Source organism: Vidua macroura, unplaced genomic scaffold (genome assembly GCF_024509145.1).
Source record: "Vidua macroura isolate BioBank_ID:100142 unplaced genomic scaffold, ASM2450914v1 whyUn_scaffold_135, whole genome shotgun sequence".
Taxonomy (NCBI): Eukaryota; Metazoa; Chordata; class Aves; order Passeriformes; family Viduidae; genus Vidua; species Vidua macroura.
The window spans coordinates 121781-127780 of NW_026530552.1; the positions used below are offsets into that span (position 1 = coordinate 121781).

General features: G+C 60.6%; 1 protein-coding gene across 2 annotated transcripts in view; it reads right to left on the reverse strand.

Annotated features, from left to right (window-relative positions):
- SCARA5 (scavenger receptor class A member 5) overlaps window positions 1–2591 on the reverse strand; it is a 42198-nt gene extending 39607 nt beyond the window's left edge. For both annotated transcript variants that reach the window (XM_053969213.1, XM_053969212.1), the window contains exons 1-2: window positions 2437–2591; window positions 686–762 (exon numbers count right to left, since the gene is read on the reverse strand). The gene's annotated coding sequence lies outside the window, so the exon portion shown is untranslated. The remainder of the gene's footprint in view (window positions 1–685; window positions 763–2436) is intronic.
- Between the last annotated feature and the right edge of the window lie 3409 nt (window positions 2592–6000).

Consider the following 6000-nt stretch of genomic DNA (forward strand, 5'->3'; position numbering starts at 1 on the left):
CCAATCCCAATCCCAGTCCCAGTCCCAATCCCAGTCCCAGTCCCAATCCCAGACCCAATCCCAATCCCAATCCCAATCCCAATCCCAGTCCCAATCCCAGGCCCAGTCCCAGTCCCAATCCCAGCCCCAATCCCAGTCCCAATCCCAGTCCTAGTCCCAGTCCCAATCCCAGTCCCAGTCCCAGTCCCAGTCCCAGTCCCAGTCCCAATCCCAGCCCCAATCCCAGTCCCAATCCCAATCCCAGTCCCAATCCCAGGCCCAGTCCCAGTCCCAGTCCCAGTCTCAATCCCAGCCCCAATCCCAGTCCCAATCCCAATCCCAGTCCCAGTCCCAGTCCCAATCCCAGCCCCAATCCCAGTCCCAATCCCAGTCCTAGTCCCAGTCCCAATCCCAGTCCCAGTCCCAGTCCCAGTCCCAATCCCAATGCCAGTTCTAGTCCCAATCCCAGTCCCAATCCCTATCCCAATCCCAGTCCCAACCCCACTCCCAGTCCCAATCCCAAAACCAATCCCAATCCCAATATCAGTCCCAATCCCAATCCCAGTTCCATTCCCAATCCCAGTCCCAGCCCCAATCCCAGCCCCAATCCCAATCCCAGTCCCAGTCCCACTCCCAATCCCAATCCCAATCCCAATCCCAATCCCAATCCTGCTCTGGCATTGGGATGGGGCAGGTGAGAGCCCACCTGCAACGCCGGGATCCCAAAATCAGTGGGACACGGAGCTGGAGAGGAGAGCACGGAGCTGCTCCAGGCTGGGAGAGCTGGGAATGTGCAGCTGGATCTGGGAAGGATCCAGGGAATCCTCGGAGCCGCTTCCCGATCCCAAAGGGGCTCCAGGAGAGCTGGAATTTGGGGAAGGGCTGGAGGGCCAGGAGCCAGGGAATGGCTTCCAGTGGGAAAGGGGAGCTTGGGATTTTGGGATCTTGGGAAGGAATTCCCGGCTGGGCTGGAATTCCCAGAGAATCCCTGGCAGTGCCCAAGGCTGGGCTGGATGGGGTTTGGGCAGGCACAGATCCATGGATTCTCTTTTCCCTGGGATTGTTGTGCCGCTGGAATTTTGTCCGCCCCGCCCCAGCTGAAGCAGCCGCGCTCCCAGCTCCGGTCCCACTTCCAAGGGGGAAAAAGGTCCCAGGAATTCCAGAGGGGTCTCTCAAATCCCGGCAGGAACGGGGGTGGGCGATGGGGGATGGGGGCAGGAGCATCCGGGGGAAGCGGGATACGGAGAAACCCCCGGCGGAGATTGTCCTGGGATAGGAACCGGGATAGGAACCGGGATAGGAACTGGGACAGGGAGAACCGGGATAGGAACTGAGACAGGAACCGGGATAGGAACTGGGATAGGAACTGGGACAGGAACTGGGACAGGGAGAACCGGGATAGGAACTGGGATAGGAACTGGGACAGGGAGAACCGGGATAGGAACTGAGACAGGAACCGGGATAGGAACTGGGATAGGAACTGGGACAGGAACTGGGACAGGAAGAACTGGGATAGGAACTGGGACAGGAACTGGGACAGGAACTGGGACAGGGAGAACTGGGATAGGAACTGGGATAGGAACCGGGATAGGAACTGGGACAGGGAGAACCGGGATAGGAACTGGGATAGGAACCGGGATAGGAACTGGGACAGGGAGAACCGGGATAGGAACCGGGATAGGAACTGGGACAGGAACTGGGATAGGAACTGGGATAGGAACCAGGATAGGAACTGGGATAGGAACTGGGATAGGAACCGGGACAGGGAGAACTGGGGTAGGAACTGGGATAGGAACCGGGATAGGAACTGGGATAGGAACTGGGATAGGAACCGGGACAGGGAGAACTGGGGTAGGAACTGGGATAGGAACCGGGATAGGAACTGGGATAGGAACTGGGACAGGAACTGGGGTAGGAACTGGGACAGGAACTGGGATAGGAACTGGGATAGGAACCGGGACAGGGGATCCAGGACCAGAACTGGGGTAGGAACTGGGATAGGAACTGGGACAGGGAGAACCGGGATAGGAACCAGGATAGGAACCAGGACAGGAGCTGCAATAGAACCGGGATAGGAACTGGGACAGGGAGAACTGGGATAGGAACTGAGCCACCAGGACAGGGGGAACCGGGACAGAGGGATTCGGTACAGGAGCATTCCCGGGACACAGGGATTGGGTACAGGAGCATTCCCGGGACACAGGGATTCGGTACAGGAGCATTCCCAGGAGAACCGGGACACAGGATTGGGTACAGGAGCATTCCCGGACACTGGGATTCGGTACAGAAGCATTCCCGGGACACTGGGATTCGGTACAGGAGCATTCCCGGGAGACAGGGATTCGGTACAGGAGCATTCCCGGGAGAACCGGAGCCTCTCCCTCTCCGCCGCCCCCGGCTCCCCCACCCCGCTCCCCTCCCGGCGCTCCGTGTGCCGCCTCCCGTCCCCGCTCACACCGCGGGATTTCCCCGAGCTTCCCGTGGCCTCTTCCCGGTCTTTGCCTCAGTCCCCGGCCGTGCCCCGCCGGCGCTGGCCGGTACCGGGGGGGCGCAGGACGGCGAGGGCCCCCCCCGGGCCGCGGCGGGGCCCGGCAGCCGCCCATGGGTGCGGGGTCCCGGGGCTGTGAGCGGGGCCCGCCCGGGCCGGAGCCTTTTGTAGGCGGAACGGGAACGGGGCCGGGCTCCCCGCGCCCCCTCCCGCCCACCGGGGGCCGCCCCCGCCGCTCGAGCCCGCCCCGGGCCGGGAGAGGGGCAGGGGAGGAGGGAACCGGGGAATGGAGCGTCCTCGGGAAAAACGGGGCTGGGGAACTCCCGTGGGACCGGGACAGGGGGAACCGGGACAGGGGAACCGGGACAGGGGAACCGGGACAGGGGGAACCGAGACAGGAGAATCTCCCGGTGGGTACCGGGACAGGAGAACCGGGACAGGGGGAACCAGGACAGGAGAATCTCCTGGGAGTACCGGGACAGGGGAACCGGACAGGAGAATCTCCGGTGGTACCGGGACAGGGGAACCGGGACAGGGGGAACCGGGACAGGAGAATTTCCTGGGAGTACCGGGACAGGGGGAACCGGGACAGGGGGAACCGGGACAGGAGAATTTCCTGGGAGTACCGGACAGGGCGAACCGGGACAGGGGAACAGGGACAGGAGAATCTCCCGGTGGGACCGGGACAGGGGAACCGGACAGGGGGAACCGGGACAGGAGAATCTCCGGTGGTAACGGGACAGGAGAACCGAGACAGGAGAATCTCCGGTGGTAACGGGACAGGCGGACCGGGACAGGGGGGACCGGGACAGGAGAATCTCCCGGTGGTACCGGGACAGGGGAACCGGTACAGGAGAATCTCCTGGGAGTACCGGGACAGGGGAACCGGGACAGGGGAACCGGGACAGGAGAATCTCCGGTGGTGCCGGGACAGGAGAACCGGGACAGGGGACCGGGACAGGAGAATCTCCGGTGGTAACGGGACAGGCGACCGGGACAGGGGGGAACCGGGACAGGAGAATCTCCTGGGAGAACCGGGACAGGAGGGACCGGGACAGGGGAACCGGGACAGGAGAATCTCCTGGGAGTACCGGGACAGGGGAACCGGGACAGGGGGAACCGGGACAGGAGAATCTCCGGTGGTAACGGGACAGGAGAACCGAGACAGGAGAATCTCCGGTGGTAACGGGACAGGCGGACCGGGACAGGGGGGACCGGGACAGGAGAATCTCCTGGGAGAACCGGGACAGGGGACACCGGGACAGGAACGTCCCCGGGAAAAATGAGGAGGAGAATCTCCCGGGAATACCCGAGAGGGAGAACCGGGACAAGAACAGCTCCCAGCGTTTACCGGCATAAGGGAAACCGGGATGGGAGCATCTCCCGGAGAAAAACGGGATAAAGGAAACCGGGATGGGAGCATCTCCCGGGAAAAACGGGATAAAGGAAACCGGGATGGAGCATCTCCCGGGGGTACCGGCAGCCGGGCAAGCGGAGCTGGAGCGTCCCGCGGGAGAAACGGGACTGGAGCGACTCCCGGGAAAAACGGGACCGGGGGAACGGGGCAGGAGCATCCCCCGGGAAATCCGGTCATGGACAGGAGGAATCGGGGCTGGAATATTCCCGGGAAATGGAGAGAGAGGGGGAATCGGGGCTGGAATATTCCCGGGAAATGGAGAGAGGGGAATTGGGGCTGGAATATTCCGGGAAATGGAGAGGAGCGGGAATCGGGGCTGAATATTCCCGGGAAATGGAGAGAGAGGAGGAATCGGGGCTGGAATGTTCCCGGGAAATGGAGAGAGCAGGAATTGGGCCTGGAATATTCCCGAAAATGGAGAGAGGGGAATTCGGAGCTGGAATATTCCCAGGAAATGGAGAGAGGGGGAATCGGGCCTGGAATATTCCCGGGAAATGGAGAGAGCGGGAATCGGGCTGGAATATTCCCGGGAAGTGGAGAGAGAGGAGGAATCGGGGCTGGAATATTCCCGGGAAATGGAGAGAGAGTGGGAATCGGGGCTGGAATATTCCCGGGAAATGGAAGGAGAGCAGGAATCGGGGCTGGAATATTCCCGGAAAATGGAGAGAGAGGAGGAATCGGGGCTGGAATATTCCCGGGAAATGGAGAGAGGGGAATTGGGGCTGGAATATTCCGGGAAATGGAGAGAGGGGGAATTGGGGCTGGAATATTCCCGGAAAATGGAGAGAGAGGAGGAATCGGGGCTGGAATATTCCCGGGAAATGGAGGAGAGGGGAATTGGGGCTGGAATATTCCCGAAAATGGAGAGAGAGGAGGAATCGGGGCTGGAATATTCCCGGGAAATGGAGAGAGGGGAATTGGGGCTGGAATATTCCCGGGAAATGGAGAGAGCAGGAATCGGGGCTGGAATATTCCCGGGAAATGGAGAGAGCGGGAATCGGGGCTGGAATATTCCCAGGAAATGGAGAGAGGGGGAATTGGGCTGGAATATTCCCGGGGGAAGCTGGAATATTCCCAGGAAATGGAGAGAGAGCGGGAATTGGGGCTGGAATATTCCCAGGAAATGGAGAGAGCGGGAATCGGGGCTGGAATATTCCCGGGGGAAGCTGGAATATTCCCAGGAAATGGAGAGAGAGCGGGAATTGGGGCTGGAATATTCCCAGGAAATGAAGAGAGAAGGAATTCGGGGCTGGAATATTCCCGGGGGAAGCTGGAGTATCCCCAGAGCATCCCCCCAGGTTTTCTCCTTGGAAAAGGGCGGAGTTTTCCCTGGAATTCCCGCCCGGAGGGAAGGAAGCGGATCCGTGTCCCAGCGCCAGGGGATTTCCATCCTTCCACTCCCAATTCCCGGCAGCGGGAGAATCCAAAACCCGCTGCACCCACAGGGAAACTGAGGCACGGAGCGCCGGGGGGGAATGTCTGGGATGATCCCAAACCCTTTGGCCTTGGCTCTGCGGGAGCGGGGAATGGCAATCCGGGATGAAGGGAATTCCGGATTTGTCTCTCCCCCAGAAAAGGCCGGATTTGGGAATATTCCCCTGGGATTTTGGGGAGATTCCAGCGGGAATTGAGCTTCGCTTGCTTTCCCCCCCTCCTCGGTTTCCGTCCGTGGATTTGTTCCGCGACGGGTCCGGGCTGGATTCCAGCCTCGCTCCTCTGGGTTCTGCTGGAAAAAGCGGGATGAGGGAGGAAAAAAGGGAATTTAAAATTATTTAAAGGGAACAAAATCTGCTCCGGAGCCGGGAATGACTTTTGGGTGTCAGCGCAGCTCCAACCATTCATGAATCCTGGAACTGGGAGAAGCCTCGGAGACCAGGAAATAAATCCACGTGGATCCGAGCTCTTTATTTGGGAATGTGGGCTGGAGAAGGCGCCCCAGAGCCCCAGAGCTGATCCCGAACCCCCCTGGATCCCAGGCGGGAGAAGCTGGATCAGAGCTGGGAGCAAATCCCAAACCCTCCCGATCCCTGGAATGCGCCAGGCCGGGCTGGAGGAAGGATCCAGCCCATGGAATGGGGTTGGATTTCCTCCTTCCCACCCACGGAGACAATTCCAG